The sequence below is a fragment of the Muscardinus avellanarius genome (assembly GCF_963383645.1).
Source record: "Muscardinus avellanarius genome assembly, chromosome: 13".
In the NCBI taxonomy this organism is placed as follows: Eukaryota; Metazoa; Chordata; class Mammalia; order Rodentia; family Gliridae; genus Muscardinus; species Muscardinus avellanarius.
In genome coordinates this window covers 47,687,992-47,702,637 of record NC_137799.1, presented here as the reverse complement: position 1 = coordinate 47,702,637, position 14,646 = coordinate 47,687,992, and the positions used below count along the sequence as shown (strand labels likewise).

Genomic DNA, 14,646 nt, shown 5'->3' with positions numbered 1-14,646 from the left:
CGCGCTTGGGAGGTGGAGACATAAGGATGGCGCAGGTTCGAAGCCAGCCACGCTGGCTTAAGAGACCCTGTTTCCAAATTATATATATATATATATAATAGGTCTGGGAGTGTACCCCGGAGGTAGAAGGGTTCCATCCCCAGTACCACCAAAAGAAAAAATACATATATATATATATATATATATATATATATATATATATAATTTTAGTGAGGATTGAGAACATTTAGAACTTTCATACATTGCTTGGGGGAATATAAAAATTATATAACACTTTGGAAAGCTGCTTAGCAGTTTACAAAAAAGTTAAATGTACACCTACAATATGACCCCAGCTAATCTTCTCTTAAGTTTTTACCCAGGAGAAATGAAGTCATATGTCCAAAAAAGACAACTGTGCAGTTATAGCAGCTTTATTGGTATTAGATAATTATACTCAAATAAATGTCCACTGACAAGTAAATGAAGAAACCAACTGTAGTATGTCCATAAGAAGGAATATGACTCACCCATAAAAAGAAATGAAGTACTGATGCATACAGCAACATGGGTAAATCTTTAAATAATCATGTGAGTGAAAAAGTCAGACAAAAAAGTACATAGTATAAGATTCCACTTACACAGAATTCTAGAAAACGCAAACGAATCTCTAGTGACAGAAGCAGACCGTGGGCACCTAGCAAGAGACAGGCAGAGGAGCACAGAGGGCTTTGAGGGGAGGGACATAAGAGGACAAGGTGATGGATGTATTTATTTATGCATTGTATTCCTCATGGTGATAGTCTCCTGGGTGCATATACACATATGTCCAAATGTACCAAAAGCTACTCTGTAAATACATATAGTTTACTGTATGTTAATCATACATCAGTTAAGATTTATTACCTCCCAGGAGCAATGCCCCAATACAGAGTGAGGGTCCCCAGCAGCCATGCCTATGCTATAGGACCCTGCCTTCCTGATCAGAGCTCACCATCTTACAGCAAGTCACTAAAGATAAGAAACAAAGATGTCAGTGCTTTAAAGAAAGATCCCAAGAGCCAACAAATAAATGAAGAAAGGTGTTCATCATCTGTAGCAATCAGGGAAATGCAAATCAAAACTACATTGAGAGTATACCTCACTCCAGGTAGGATGGTAATCATTCAGAACATAATAATAATAAATGTTGGTGAGGATGTAGGGAAACCAGAACCCTATTACACTGTTGGTGGAACTGCAAACTAGTACGACTCCTTGGAAATCAGTGTGGAGGTTTCTCAGAAGACTGGGAATGGAAGGTGACCTATCGATAGCACTCTTGGGCATTTTCTCAAAGAAAATGAAATCTGAATATTATAATCATACATCACATCGATGTTCATAGCAATATAATTTATAATAGACAAATTATGGAACCAGCCTAGGTGTCAATCAATGGATGAATGGATCACAAAACTTTGGTATAAATACACAATGGAATTTTACTCAGCTAGAAAGAACAAAATTGCACCATTTGCAGGAAAATGGATGGAACTCAAAACTATCATGCTAAGTGAGTACACCCAGTCCCAAAGAGCAAGTAGATGTACATTCTCTCTTATATGTGGGAGTTACAGAGATATTAGATGAGCAGACACTTCGGGGGAGTGATTGAGGGTGATCAGGGAAAGGAAGGGGACAAACTCACAGAGAATGCAATAGTAGAAATAATGCTATGAACATATACAAAAATGCCAATTCCAATCTCCAATACTCGTGGGACTAGGGAGGGAGGACCCACTGGGTAGGGCAACAAGAGTGTGTGTGCATGTATTTTCTAACACTCTGTACCACAATATGATGTAAAATTACAGTGCATTCAATTAAAAAAGAAAAGAAAAGAAAAGAAAGGTCCATAAAGTTCTACTTCTGAGATCCCTGGAGTTGCCCTGGCTGGGACCATCCAAAGCTGGTTGTTTTAACTCTTAGATGTCAGGATCTGAGTGTTCCATCAGTATATAATAGCTTGAGTTGGTTTATGCAGTCTGCAACCCTGAGGGAAAATAAAAATAGCATTTAATTCATTTTTATGATATTTATTATGATATTTTATCAATATACCCCTTTTAAAGAATAGCCTGTACAACCAGGCAGGTGGGTTACACCTCCATATCTTCATTTAATAAAACTTTATCCAATGGTGTGTTATGTGCCAGGCATTGTAGCAGACTTACCTTACACAACAGCCTGTATAAAAGCCTCATGTTTATGGTTGAGAACGCTCATGTTAAGAGGGTTCAATTATTTGCTTAGAGACAAAGAGTTCCTAGCAGGTACTGGGACCAGGAGCTGAGCCTAGGCCTGTCTAACTTTAGAGGCCACACATTCCCCTATCCACATTCTCTTCCTTAGTAGGAGTGTGTATGCCCTTACATCTACAGTGAATTCTCAATGTTACATCTACAGAGAATTCGCAATGTCCAGCCCCATGGCTTGTGGCTCAGGAAGCCAGGGATCTCACCATGCTTCCTGGATTCTGCCTCATGGCTAACTGTTGCTCCAGAGTGTGCCCTATGAGACTCCTCTCTTGGGAACAGATAAGTTATCTATTCTGGAGGGCAAGGACAATCAGGGTCCTTTTCCCTGGCATCTACTCCTGTTATCTAGTAATAAAGCCTACTATTCAATGACAAAGCAGTAGTAAAATTCTAAAATTAAAATGGTCAACCCCAACCATAGGAAACGCCCAAGCACTGCTTCCTCTGGTCACAAGTCAAGATAATGGGACTGTAACATTCTACAGAGAGCTCACTGGAACATTGAGCACTTAGGAAAATATTAGGCTTAAAGCTGTATTTTAATACTGCTAATTATTTAAATAGCACTAACTCAAGTTAAAACCAGAAACCTCACAATACTTTCTTTCCTCCAGGAAAAAAAATCTCCTACCAGAGCAAAAGGAGATTTCTGTTTTCAGTTTTAGAGATTTAGTTATCATTTAAATGTGTTAATTTTGAATTAAAAATAAAATGAAAGGGGAAAATCCAAAGGTCTTCACTTTATGTATTTGTCCTTGTCATCTACATGTAAAAGTATGAAAACTACCCAATGTTTGTGGGCACTCCAAACCATCAGGTCACTGATAAGAGGAAAACAACTCAAACAAGCATTCAATAATCTGCTAACCTTAACCAGCATGTACATATGATAAAAATTATGAGCCAGGTGTGGTGGTACACATCTGTAAACCCATGACTTGGGAGGCTGAGACAGGAGGATCACAGGTTTGCAGCCAGCCTCAACAACTTACTGAGGCCCTCTACAACTTCGTGGGACCTTGTTTTAAAATAAAAAAGAAAGCCAGGCATGATGGTGCACACTTGTAATCCCAGCACTCGGGGAGCTGAGACAGGAGGATCTTGGTTCAAAGACAGCCTCAGCTACTACTTAGTGAGGCCCTTTGCAACTCAGTGAGACCCTGTTTCAAATATAAAGAATAAAAAAAAAATAGGTCAGGGTGTGTAGCTCAGAAGTAGGATGCCCCTGGGTTCCTTACCCAGTACCGAAAAAAAAAAAAAAAAAAAGAAAAGAAAAATAGGGCTGAGGGTATGGTCCAGAGGTAGAATTCTTCTGGGTTCAATCCCCAATATCAAGAAAAAAAAATATGCATGCATGAAAAGTGTTTTCAATCACAAAAACAACATAGGGTAATATCTGTGATTTACTAAGTGACAAAAAATTGCAAATATAAGGATGCAGCCTGATTCTAGTGTGTATGAGAGCGTGTGTATATGAGTGTGTGTGTGTGTGTGTGTGTGTGTGTGTGTGTGTGTGTGTGTTAGGAAGAGACTATACCTAGATATTTATAACAGTGATGTCCAAGTATGGGTAAAATGTTTTTCCTTTCCCTTTTACTTTTTATCAATTACTAAAACATATATCTGCTTAATGTAATGTGGTATCCCAGACTAGATCCTGGACAGAAAAAAAGGACCGTGAAAAACCTCATGGAATATGAATAAAATCTGTAGCTTAATATACCAATATATGTAGTTAGTATTAATATACCAATGGGTAACATCTCAGTTTTGATAAGTGTACCATGGTTATATAAGATGTTAACATTAGGGGAGGCTGAGAGACGGGTATATGCAAACTCTCTATACTATCACTGAAACTTTCCTATAGATATAAAATTATTCTTGAAATAAAGTGTTGATAAAAATATGTACATGGCCAGCCACAGTAGGAACCATAGTAGAAGAGCTATTCTTATTTGTTAGAATTTCATAATCTAGCATACAAAGTTTTATTTTCTAGATGTGCCTGGTTCTTCCACCTGGGTTGTAACTTCTTATGGTCTAGGGTTGTGCTGGGCTTTTCTGGTAACTCCCAGATTGTACAATGGCCAGTGCAAGGCTAGAGATACATAAGTGAGACTGACAGGCTATAGGGGACTGACTTGTCTTGAAGTAGAAGACACCAAAAGACCAAAAGACTGCACTGTTGTATGACTTTTCTCCTTCTTGTAAGAGCCAATAAATCACTTCCAAGAACATTTTAGATTAATGATAGAAAAATATTAACAAATAAATTAGTTTGAACCATGTGAAATTGCACTTTAGGCCAAAAAATCTAATATTTGCATTTTATATGGCTCAATTTTTTAATAAGCATTTTATGTTAATCACGGAGAGGACTTCTAAGATGATAGATACCTAACAAATATCAATATAGGACTTACTGTTGTTATTATTTTTCTGAGCTCCTTCCTATAAAGTTTTAATTTTATACTCTCTACTATATGCTTTTTTTCTTCAGAAGTTATATAAATAATAAAATTCTTCCCAGAGGTTCGAGGCCAATTTCCAAAGCACTAGTTCAAAACTCATACAATCTCTTGAATATCAAGTGTGTAGTGAGTAATTCATGGCTTTTAAAAAACATAACCAGCATAACCATGGTAATCTTGTAATCCCAGTACTTGAGAGGCTGAGACGGGAGGATGAAAGGTTCAAGTCTCAGTGACATAGTGAGGCTCTCAGAAACCTAGTAAGACCCTGTCTCCAAAAACAGAAATAACATTGGGCTGGATGCCTGGCTTCAAGGTAGAATGCCTCTGGGTTCAATCCCCAGTACCAAAAACTAAAAATAAAAAAACTAAAATTTTAAATTGACTTATCCTGTGCCTTTTAAGATAAATTACAATAGATTCAAGATAATCCTGTAAAGCCTCACACGCCACACTCATCCACTTATCCCAGTATAATTTCTTGAGTGGGGAAGAAAAAGGAAGAGGCACAATCAGGGCTCCAGGAAGCACATGCCACCCTGATTGTTCAGATGGGCGAGGCCACACAGCACCTGTTTCTGTGCACCTACAGACCAGGAGAGGCTGAGGACCTCTGTTCTGAAGGCTGGGGCTCTGTGAGCTCCCACGTCAGAGCACTGGAGTCTGTTCATTTAACCCCATGTAAGGAGTTTATTGAAAGAGAGTACAAGCTAACATCTGTAAGGAAATCTGCTAGGTTTATAGCTGCGTTCACTTAGAGCAGTACTTCTTACACTTCTTAAAATTAGCGAATGCTTTTTTTCAGACACAATCTTACAATTTGTTTATTGATCTAATCATTTTCCCGAGTGTTTACTGCATTCAGGAAGTGCCCTACTACTGTAACTAATAAAATCGATTCTGTCTCTGTGCAGAAGAAATGAGTTGTAGAGACAAACATTAAGTCAGGTGAACACTGAATGAGAATTCTAAGCTGGACCTTGTGGCAAACACCTTCAACCTCAGTACTTGAAAGGATCACAGATTCAAGACCAGTAACTTAGTGAAACTCTCAGCAACCTAGTGAAACCTTATTGTAAAACAAAAAATTTAAAAGGCTGGTGGTGTAGCTCAGAGGTAAAAAGCCCCTGGGTTCAGCTCTCTCAACCAAAAAGAAAAAGGAGGAGGAGGAGGAAAAAGGAGAGGAAGAAGAGGAAGAGAAAACCTAATTACCTAAGAAGATCAGGGAAGGGTTCTTTGAGGCAGTTACTTTAAATGTCATAAGGGAAATTCTCTAATGCACATGATGTACTTTAACATACATATCAATATCAATCACTAAGGCAAACATGAGAAAGAGGGAGGGGCTGGAAATGGGCTGGGAACTGGATAAGGGCTAATTGGGTGATGTGTGCATGTATGTCTCCACCATCTTCCATTCCATTAAGATGTATGACTACAATGCACCAATAAAAAATAAAAAGAAATAAATGTCATAAGGGGATAGCCTGGCCATGAGCAATGGTGCACACCCATATCCCAGTACTTAGGAAGCTGAGACAGGAGTATCACAGGTTCAAGGTCAGTGTGCAGCAACTTAGCACTATCCTGCTTCAAAATAAAAAATAAAATAGAGCTGGGAGTGTAGCTCAGAAGTAGAACACCCCAGTGTCAATCGCCAGTACCACATACACACACTAAAAAAAAAGGAAGGAGGGCAGCCACGCAGAGGGCAGGAAGATTTCTGAATGATGCAAAGAGAACAAAAGTACTTAAGGTGGGACAATGAAAATCAAGAGTGGTGCCAACTTGCATGACCATGTGGATTCTCTCATATAATACTCAGCAGTCTAGGTAAAGACTAGAGAAGATGGGCGTCGTGGCGCACGCTTGTAATCCCCGCACTTGGGAGGCGGAGACAGGAGGATCGCACAGGTTCGAAGCCAGCCTCGCTGGCTTAAGAGACCCTGTTTCCAAATAAAAATAATATAAAAAATAGGTCTGGGAGTGTAGCCTGGAGGTAGAAGGGTTTCCAGGAACCCCAGTACCACCCAAAAAAAAAAAAAAAAAAAAAAGAGAGAGACTAGAGAAAACATATTTTGGATTGAAACAGAACTGAGAACTGGTGATTCAACCGGTGTTATACAGGGTCTAAGAGGTGAAAAAAATAAAGGTGCTTTCAGAAATACAAAAATGCAAATATTACTGCAAGAATATTTACCTAGGTAGAATCTGTTGTTAAAGCCTTCTGCCATCCTGGTAGAGATCTGCGTGCTTCTGATCCATCATGGAGACTTTGAGGCACTCAGAATTGTCATGCATATTTCACTAAAACTCAGAGATGTCTGAAACAGAAGTGAAAGTTCGCATCACCGAGACTATATCATTTCTCAGAAGACAGCCATCATCTATATATCAGCGAATAGAGCCTCAGGCAGTACTTTCTTCCATACTTTCTATAATTCCATCCCCCACTTGGGGAATATTGTAAAATCTGTGATCATTTGCCATGTCCCACACATTATCCACTATTAACATACATCAAGGTTTCACATTTGTAATTTATGTGTTAGCACTTAGAGAATACCTCGCTAGTTATTTTAAATAGATAAATCAAATCAAAATTTTGTTAATAAAATATTAGAAATGTCATAAAACTTCTGATTTATTTAGCAGTGTCTAACATTCCTTGATTTCCATTTATTTCAAGTTTTTAGGAAGAGAAATGGCTAGCCAGCTCATCCTGCTCTTAATTTTATTCCTTTATTTAGGAGATTACATCTCAGCTCCAAAACCATTTTTAATAATCAGATATGCAAGTTTTAACTGTTGATGTTTTTAAAAGAATAGACATGATTAATTCATGAGGCTTCAGATATACTCAAATAATGGATTCGTTTGTATGGCACATTTGATTCATGTCCGATAGTCAAGCTTTTGTATTTTAATTTCATCCATATATCTAGGAATGTATGCTCTCATTTGCTTAAAAGTCAGAGCTGCCTATGCAATAGAAAGAAGTGAATATGGACTGAAACTGCTAAGGTGTCCATGCAGATTCCTCAGGGCATCCACAGGGAAGCACTAGGACGCAGAGATTGAACACAACAGGTCAAAGAGAAAACTGTGTCCATAGACTACACAAAGGTTTTTCCCAAAGGTAGAGCCCCCCCAGGAAAGATAAGAATCTTGATGCATAGAAAGTGCTGAAAGGAAAGGACAAAATCTGGATAAGCACACAGAACAGTGGAAGAGATACAGAGAGCTATTTTATCCAGACTGGGTCTCAAGTCTGAGGCAGATTCTCAAGTCGAGGAGCCACCTTATGCGCATTTTGTTTCTAGAGAGTCTGAGAGGCAAAAGGTTCATCACTGGCTCTTTGAAATAATTACCAAAGTTCTTCATTTACTGAAATCTGTTTTATTATCCCTGCGTTATTTCCATCACAATGTGTGTGCACGTGTGCACGCACGCGCGTGTGTGTCTGTGTGTATGTATGTGTATATGTGATGAAAACTTGGGGGAAAAACCTCACAAAGCTCAATTTGCATTTTAGAATGAATAGATTGAACAGCAAAAGGATTCATAGTCTTTCGTCATATTATAGGGCCTTAACATGTTGAGACTTTATCATTTACCCAGTAATAGTATTAACTGACAATACTGAAGACAGAACTAAGATTTATTACAAAAAGATTAAATAATACATGACAAAACACTTAAGATACAAAAATTAGTTTGATCTTTTTTTTTTTTTTTTTTTTGGTGGTACTGGGGTTCCTGGAAGCCCTTCTACCTCCGGGCTACACTCCCAGACCTATTTTTACCTTTTTTATTTGGAAACAGGGTCTCCTAAGCCAGCGCCGCGGCTGGCTTCGAACCTGCGCGATCCTCCTGTCTCCGCCTCCCAAGCGCGGGGATTAGAAGCGTGCGCCACCACACCCAGCTAGTTTGATCATTTTAAGATCAATGTTTCTCATTTCTACTCAGTGTTGACTAAACTTCACAAAACATAAAGATTAGAGAGACTAAGATAGGAAGATCTCAGGTTCAAGGCCAGCCTCAACAACCTCGTGAAGCCCTCAGCAACTTAGTGAGACCCTGTTTCAAAATTTAAAAAAATAGTAATAAGGGCTGGGGATATAGCTCAGACAAAAAAAAAAAAAAGTATGGTAGTCTAATAAAGTGCTACACTTTCTAGCTTAAGTTCTTCTACCCCTAAGAGATACTGAAGTAGAACATTTAAAGGGGTCTTTAAAAACTACTGCAGCTCTTTGTATAAACTCAAGCCTAAAGCAATAACCTCCTTTCACTTTCACTTTTTCCAATTTTCCTTATTGTTCAAAATGAAAAGAAATGGGACGCTGCTCTCGCCTCCTGTTTATGACCGCTCCCAACGCTCTACTGCACACGACCGGTGCTCACATTGCTCCTTACGTGCTGCACACACACTAGAGAGCAAGCCCAAGAGTAATAAGAACCATTTGGCCAAGAAGAAATACTGCAAAGAGTGGAGCTTACCAGAATGTCAATTTAAAAATGTATAAATACTCTAAAGGAAAGACAAAGAAGACCTTCCTCTGCCCCACAGAAGGATACCCGAGGACAATTAGGAAAAACAGAAGAGTAGCAAAGATTCTTAGTAATGACTCAGATGTGGCAAAGCCAGTTCTTACGAGAGATAAAAAAAATAAAAAGAAATGGCTAACATTCAATTTCAAATTGGGCAAAGATCAAGTAGCCAAAATAATTTTAAACAAAGACATAGGACTAGACGATCTAATGCTAAGTGTCTCATTTTGCATTTTTGAATTCTCTGTTTCTGTGAATGACCTTCCAGCAATGTTGCCTATACCATACGACGGTAATGAATAAAATAAACGAGCCAGTTAAAAGCACAAGGAAAGTCTCTGTATTCCTATAGCTCAAAGTCAGAATTCAAAGTCTCTATTACATAGCCTTTCCAATAAGATAAAAGGGACAAATGCAGATACTTGAATTTAGCCCTAAAAGAAAGTTCACCCTCTTAAATAAAGCACTTCACAGCTATGCTCTCTAAAGTTCTTGTCATGAGCTGTCTCCAACTACATTCCTATTAACCCATTCTCGGAACCACCTCTGATATATCTTTGAAAAATATCATGACATCAAATTCTGGACTTCCGGGAAGATGGCGACCGAGAAAAGCGGGGCTTAAGAGCCCCGCTAACAACAAACCTACATTACCACAAAATCAGCGCCTTTCATAGCCAGAAAACACCATCACCAGTGAAACAAAAAATTACCAGGCTCCAGAGAGAAAGCGGACTGAGAACAGAGCCACAGAGGAGATAACCGGCCTATCGCCCGAGGACGTGGCAGACGCGGCGGCGGCAGCAGCGCCATACTGCCGGCGAATTCACGGGACGGCTACAGCAAGCCGAGGTGAGCCACTGCGGAACAGCCAGGCGGGATTTCTCCGCGCAGAGAGCATCTAAAGTTCCCAGTGGCCGAGCTCAGCACACGCTGCAGGGATTCAGAGTGGAAACCAAAACCAAGAAGAAAAAACCAGCCCCACAGCCGAGGGCGTAGCAGCGGCGCCATATTGCCACCGGCAGCAGCAGCACCGAATCCAGCGAGGCCAATACAGCTACATCTGCGTACTCAAGAACAGTGAGTCAAATTGCGGGCCACAGAGGAGAAATCCCAGTACTGTACTCCCTGGGACTTGACCCAGTGGGGGAGGGGCGGTGGCAGAGATATCACACCATAGGAGAACGTGCAACCTGGCACCCCCCACAGTCTAAAGCAGCCTCTAGCGACTCTCTGGGTCGGAGACTCTGTGATAAAACCCAGTAAAGGAGTAGTGGGGTCCGAGATACTACTGACTCGAGATCCAGAACACCTTAAGGGAAGTCATAGTGACCCAAGGGAAGAACCCAGAGAAAGCACAAACATCCGAAATCATGGGAAAGAGGAATAATACTGGAGCAATAAATGCCCACAACCCCACAACATCAGAACCCAATAAAACTGAAAATCAGAGATTTCTAGAAGATCAAATCAGGAAAATAACTGTAGAAATAATAGAGGTGCTTCGAAAAGAACTCAGAGAGAGCCAAAAAGAGATAAAGGATGCAATTAATGAAGTAAAGGCCTCAATTCAAAGCACAAACAACCGATTAGAACACATGGAGAACAGAATCTCGCTCTTAGAAGATGAGCAATCCAAAAATGAACGCATAGTTTCTAATCTAGAAAAAAATATCCGACAGCAGGAATCTGATATTGAAGAAATATGGGCCCATTTTAAGAGAGCTAACCTAAGAATCATTGGAATAGAGGAGGGAAAAGAAAGTGAAACCAAAGGGATCAACAATCTCTTCAAGGAAGTAATAGCAGAAAATTTTCCAGACATAGAGCAAGAGGTCGATACACAGGTCCAGGAAACTTATAGAACTCCCTTTAGACAGGATCGGAGAAGAGGATCCCCACGCCACATAATTGTCAAAATGACCAATGTGGAAGCCAAGCAGAGAATCTTAAAGGCAACAAAAGCAAAGGGCCAAGTGACATTCAGAGACAAACCAATTAGAATCACTCCAGACTTCCCAAACCAAGTTATGAGAGCCAGAAGGGCTTGGAGTAACATATTCCAAACTCTGAAAGAAAACAACTTCCAGCCAAAAATTTCCTACCCAGCAAAACTTTCTATCAAATTAGAAGGAGAAATAAGAAGCTTCCATGACAAACAGAAACTGAAGGAATTTATGTCTTCAAAACCAGCACTAGAGAAAATACTCAAAGAGATTAACTACAAAGAAGAAATAGGTAACACACTCCAGAACTAGAGAAACAAGATTTTCCATCCAACAAACAACTAAGATTGGTTATCTGTGGAGATTCATTATTTATGTTAGTCTTTTACCTATCTCTAAAGGGTATTGTTTGCCTTTAGTGTTGTTAATTTCTAGGATTCCTAGTTGGAATATTAATACACCTTCAGATATAGCATTTGGAAATATTTTATCCCATTCTATTAGTAACTGTTAACTCTGTTTACATTGTCTTTGGATATACAATTTTTTTTTTTAGGGAGTTTGTATACTCCTCTGTTGCCTGTGCCTTTGAAATCATAACCAAGAAATCACTGCCAATTTCAATGTTGTGAGGTTTAATGACCCAGATTTTCTCCTAAAAGTTTATAGTCTTAAGATTTATATTTAGGTCTATTATCTATTTTGAGTTAATATTTGTATATGGGATTAGGTAAGGGTCCAATTTTATTCTTTTCCATGTAATTATTATTTTTTAACAATATTTAGTTAAAAGATTAATATTTCCACCACCAAATGTTCGTGGAAACCTTGTCAAAAATAACTTGACAATATAGGGAAGAATTTAGCTCTAGGCTTTTATTTAACTCCAATGGTTTATAGATCTGCCTTTAGAATAGTACTACACTGTTTCAATTATTGTAGCTTTATATGGTTTGAAATCAGAAAATATATATCTTCTAGCTTTGTTCTTTTTCAAGATCGTTTTGGGTACCTAGAGTCCATATTCCATATTAGGATAGATTTTTTTCTGAAAAATAAATATATAAATATATGATAGTTTCACCTAAAAAATAGAAAAAAATATTCTCTGGTAAGAAAGAAAGCAAAAAGAAATATTGAAATGTTATCTTTAAGTCATCAAAAGCTTGGTATCAGACAAATGAAACTGTTATGTGAGATTATCATTTTTAATTTTAGATAAATTGCCATAATACTAGATGTCAACTACTAAGCCAAGCATGGGAGGGAGGGATAGGGAGAGAATGGGGTGGGGATTGGGTGGGGGCTGACTGGGAAAAGTGTGCATGTATGTCTACAAAAGTATGTATCCTACTATGATGTATGAATACAGTGCACCAATAAAAATAAATAAATAAATAAAAAAAAAAAACAAATTCTGGCATTTGCAGTGTTAAGGTTGGTGGAGAAGTGTGTAGCAAGACCTCCCCTCATCTTGCACAGTAAGGCTAGGACTTTGCCAACAGAGTGTGAAGATGCACTGGGTTGGAATGGTCAGGTGAACCAAGATCAGGAAGATCTGACTTTGCCCAGTGACCTGAAGGGGAAGCTATCCATGTTGTACACTTTCCTAGATCCAGAGAGAAAAGGGAATAATTGATCAGCCTTTCCTAATTCCTGGACAATTCTGAAAGTCTTACATCATGGACATTCCTTCACTCTCTTTGGTGGGACATTCAATATTATTTGGTGCCTCAAACACCACATATAATACAAGAGGCACATGTCACCGGGATATAGGAAAGCCCCCTTTGCCCCTGTTCCAGTGATGTCTCCCTCTTTGTGCCCAGGGAATTATTATGATGGAACCAGACCCAGAAGAGCTTACTGCTATATGATGGTCTTCCATATTTACACTTCAAAAAGAGAAGTCACATTTGAACTACCCTAAAGTGAAAGAGGACAGAGAAGAAAGCAGCTGTATCATTGCCTCAGCCCTTCCCTGGCCTGCAAAGGCAGCAATGTATGGTCATGTCGGATCCATTTGAACTCAAGCTGTGAACCAGAATACTGGGTGCATAGGTTAAGGCATCCTTCAATCTCAATCACTCCTCTTTCAAATCCAGGTTTTTATTGGACCTCCAATAGCTTTCAAAAGTATCTCAGGAAATTCCTAATTTTAAGGCCAAACAGCTAAAAGGAAACTTATTAATGTTAAAACTGATTCCAGTATGCGAGGGCAGAAGTTGGTATCAGCAGGAATCCCGTTATATGCATCAACATGAACAAGGTTTAAGTTTGAGGAGGTGGCCTATATAAAGAGGTTTTTCCAGAAGAACAAGAAAGGAAAGCTTATAATCTGGTAAAATGTTCTGTGAAGAATGCTAAATTTGATCCGAAATTGAAAAGTGCCATTCTTACCAAGTAGTCCTTCAAAACTGAGCCCTGATCATCTTAATACTTTTACATCTAACTACCAGTTAAAACAAGTAACAGCCAGGTTCAGTGGTGCACGCCTGTAATCACAGGTACTCAGGAGGATGAGGCAGGAGGATCACAAGTTCTAAACCAGCATCAGCATCTCAGGAAGGGCCCATCTTAAAAATTAAAAAGGACTGAGGATGTAGTTCAGTGGTAGAGTGTCCCTGGGTTCAGTCTCCAATACTGCCTCAAACAAAACAAACAAACCTGGTATGGCAGCACACGCCTGAAATCCCGGTATTTGGGAGGCTAAGCTAAGAAAATCCAAGTTTTGCAGCAATCCTCAGCAACCTTGTGAGGTCCTTTCCAACTTAGCAAGACCCTGTTTCAAAATAAAAAATAAAGGGACTTCCGGGAAGATGGCGACCGAGAAAAGCGGGGCTTAAGAGTCCCGCTAACAACCAATCTCCATTACCACAAAACCAGCGCCTTTCATAGCCAGAAAACACCATCAACAGAAAAACAAAAAAACCACCAGGCTCCAGAGAGAAAGCGGACTGAGAACAGAGCTCAGGGCCACAGAGGAGACACACGCGCCCGAGGACACGGCAGCAGCGCCATACTGCCGGCGGCAGCGGCGAACTCAGCGGACGGCTACAGCAAGCCGAGGAGAGCCGATGCGGAACAGCCAGGCGGGATCTTTCGGCGCAGACAGCATTTAAAGCTCCCAGTGGCTGAGCTCAGCACACGCTGCAGGGATTCAGAGTGGAAATCAAAACCAGAGAAGAAAAAATACGCCAGCCTCATGGCCGAGGGCGTGGCAGAGGCGCCATATTGCCACCGGCGGCGGCAGCAGCAGTGAATTCACCGAGTCCAGTACAGCTACATCTACGTACTCAAGAACAGTGAGTCAAATTGCGGGCCACAGAGGAGAAATCCCAGTATTGTGCCTCCTGGGACTTGACCCAGTGAGGGAGTGGTGGTGGCAGAGATATC

At 39.8% G+C, this 14,646-nt stretch overlaps 1 pseudogene across 1 annotated transcript in view; it reads left to right on the top strand.

Moving 5' to 3' along the window:
• The window catches only part of LOC308272184, a 77,025-nt pseudogene extending 67,746 nt beyond the window's left edge, over positions 1-9,279 (top strand). Inside the window, exon 4 of the transcript in view lies at positions 9,087-9,279. The product of the transcript in view is annotated as an uncharacterized misc_RNA (transcript). The remainder of the gene's footprint in view (positions 1-9,086) is intronic.
• The last annotated feature ends 5,367 nt before the right edge of the window (positions 9,280-14,646 follow it).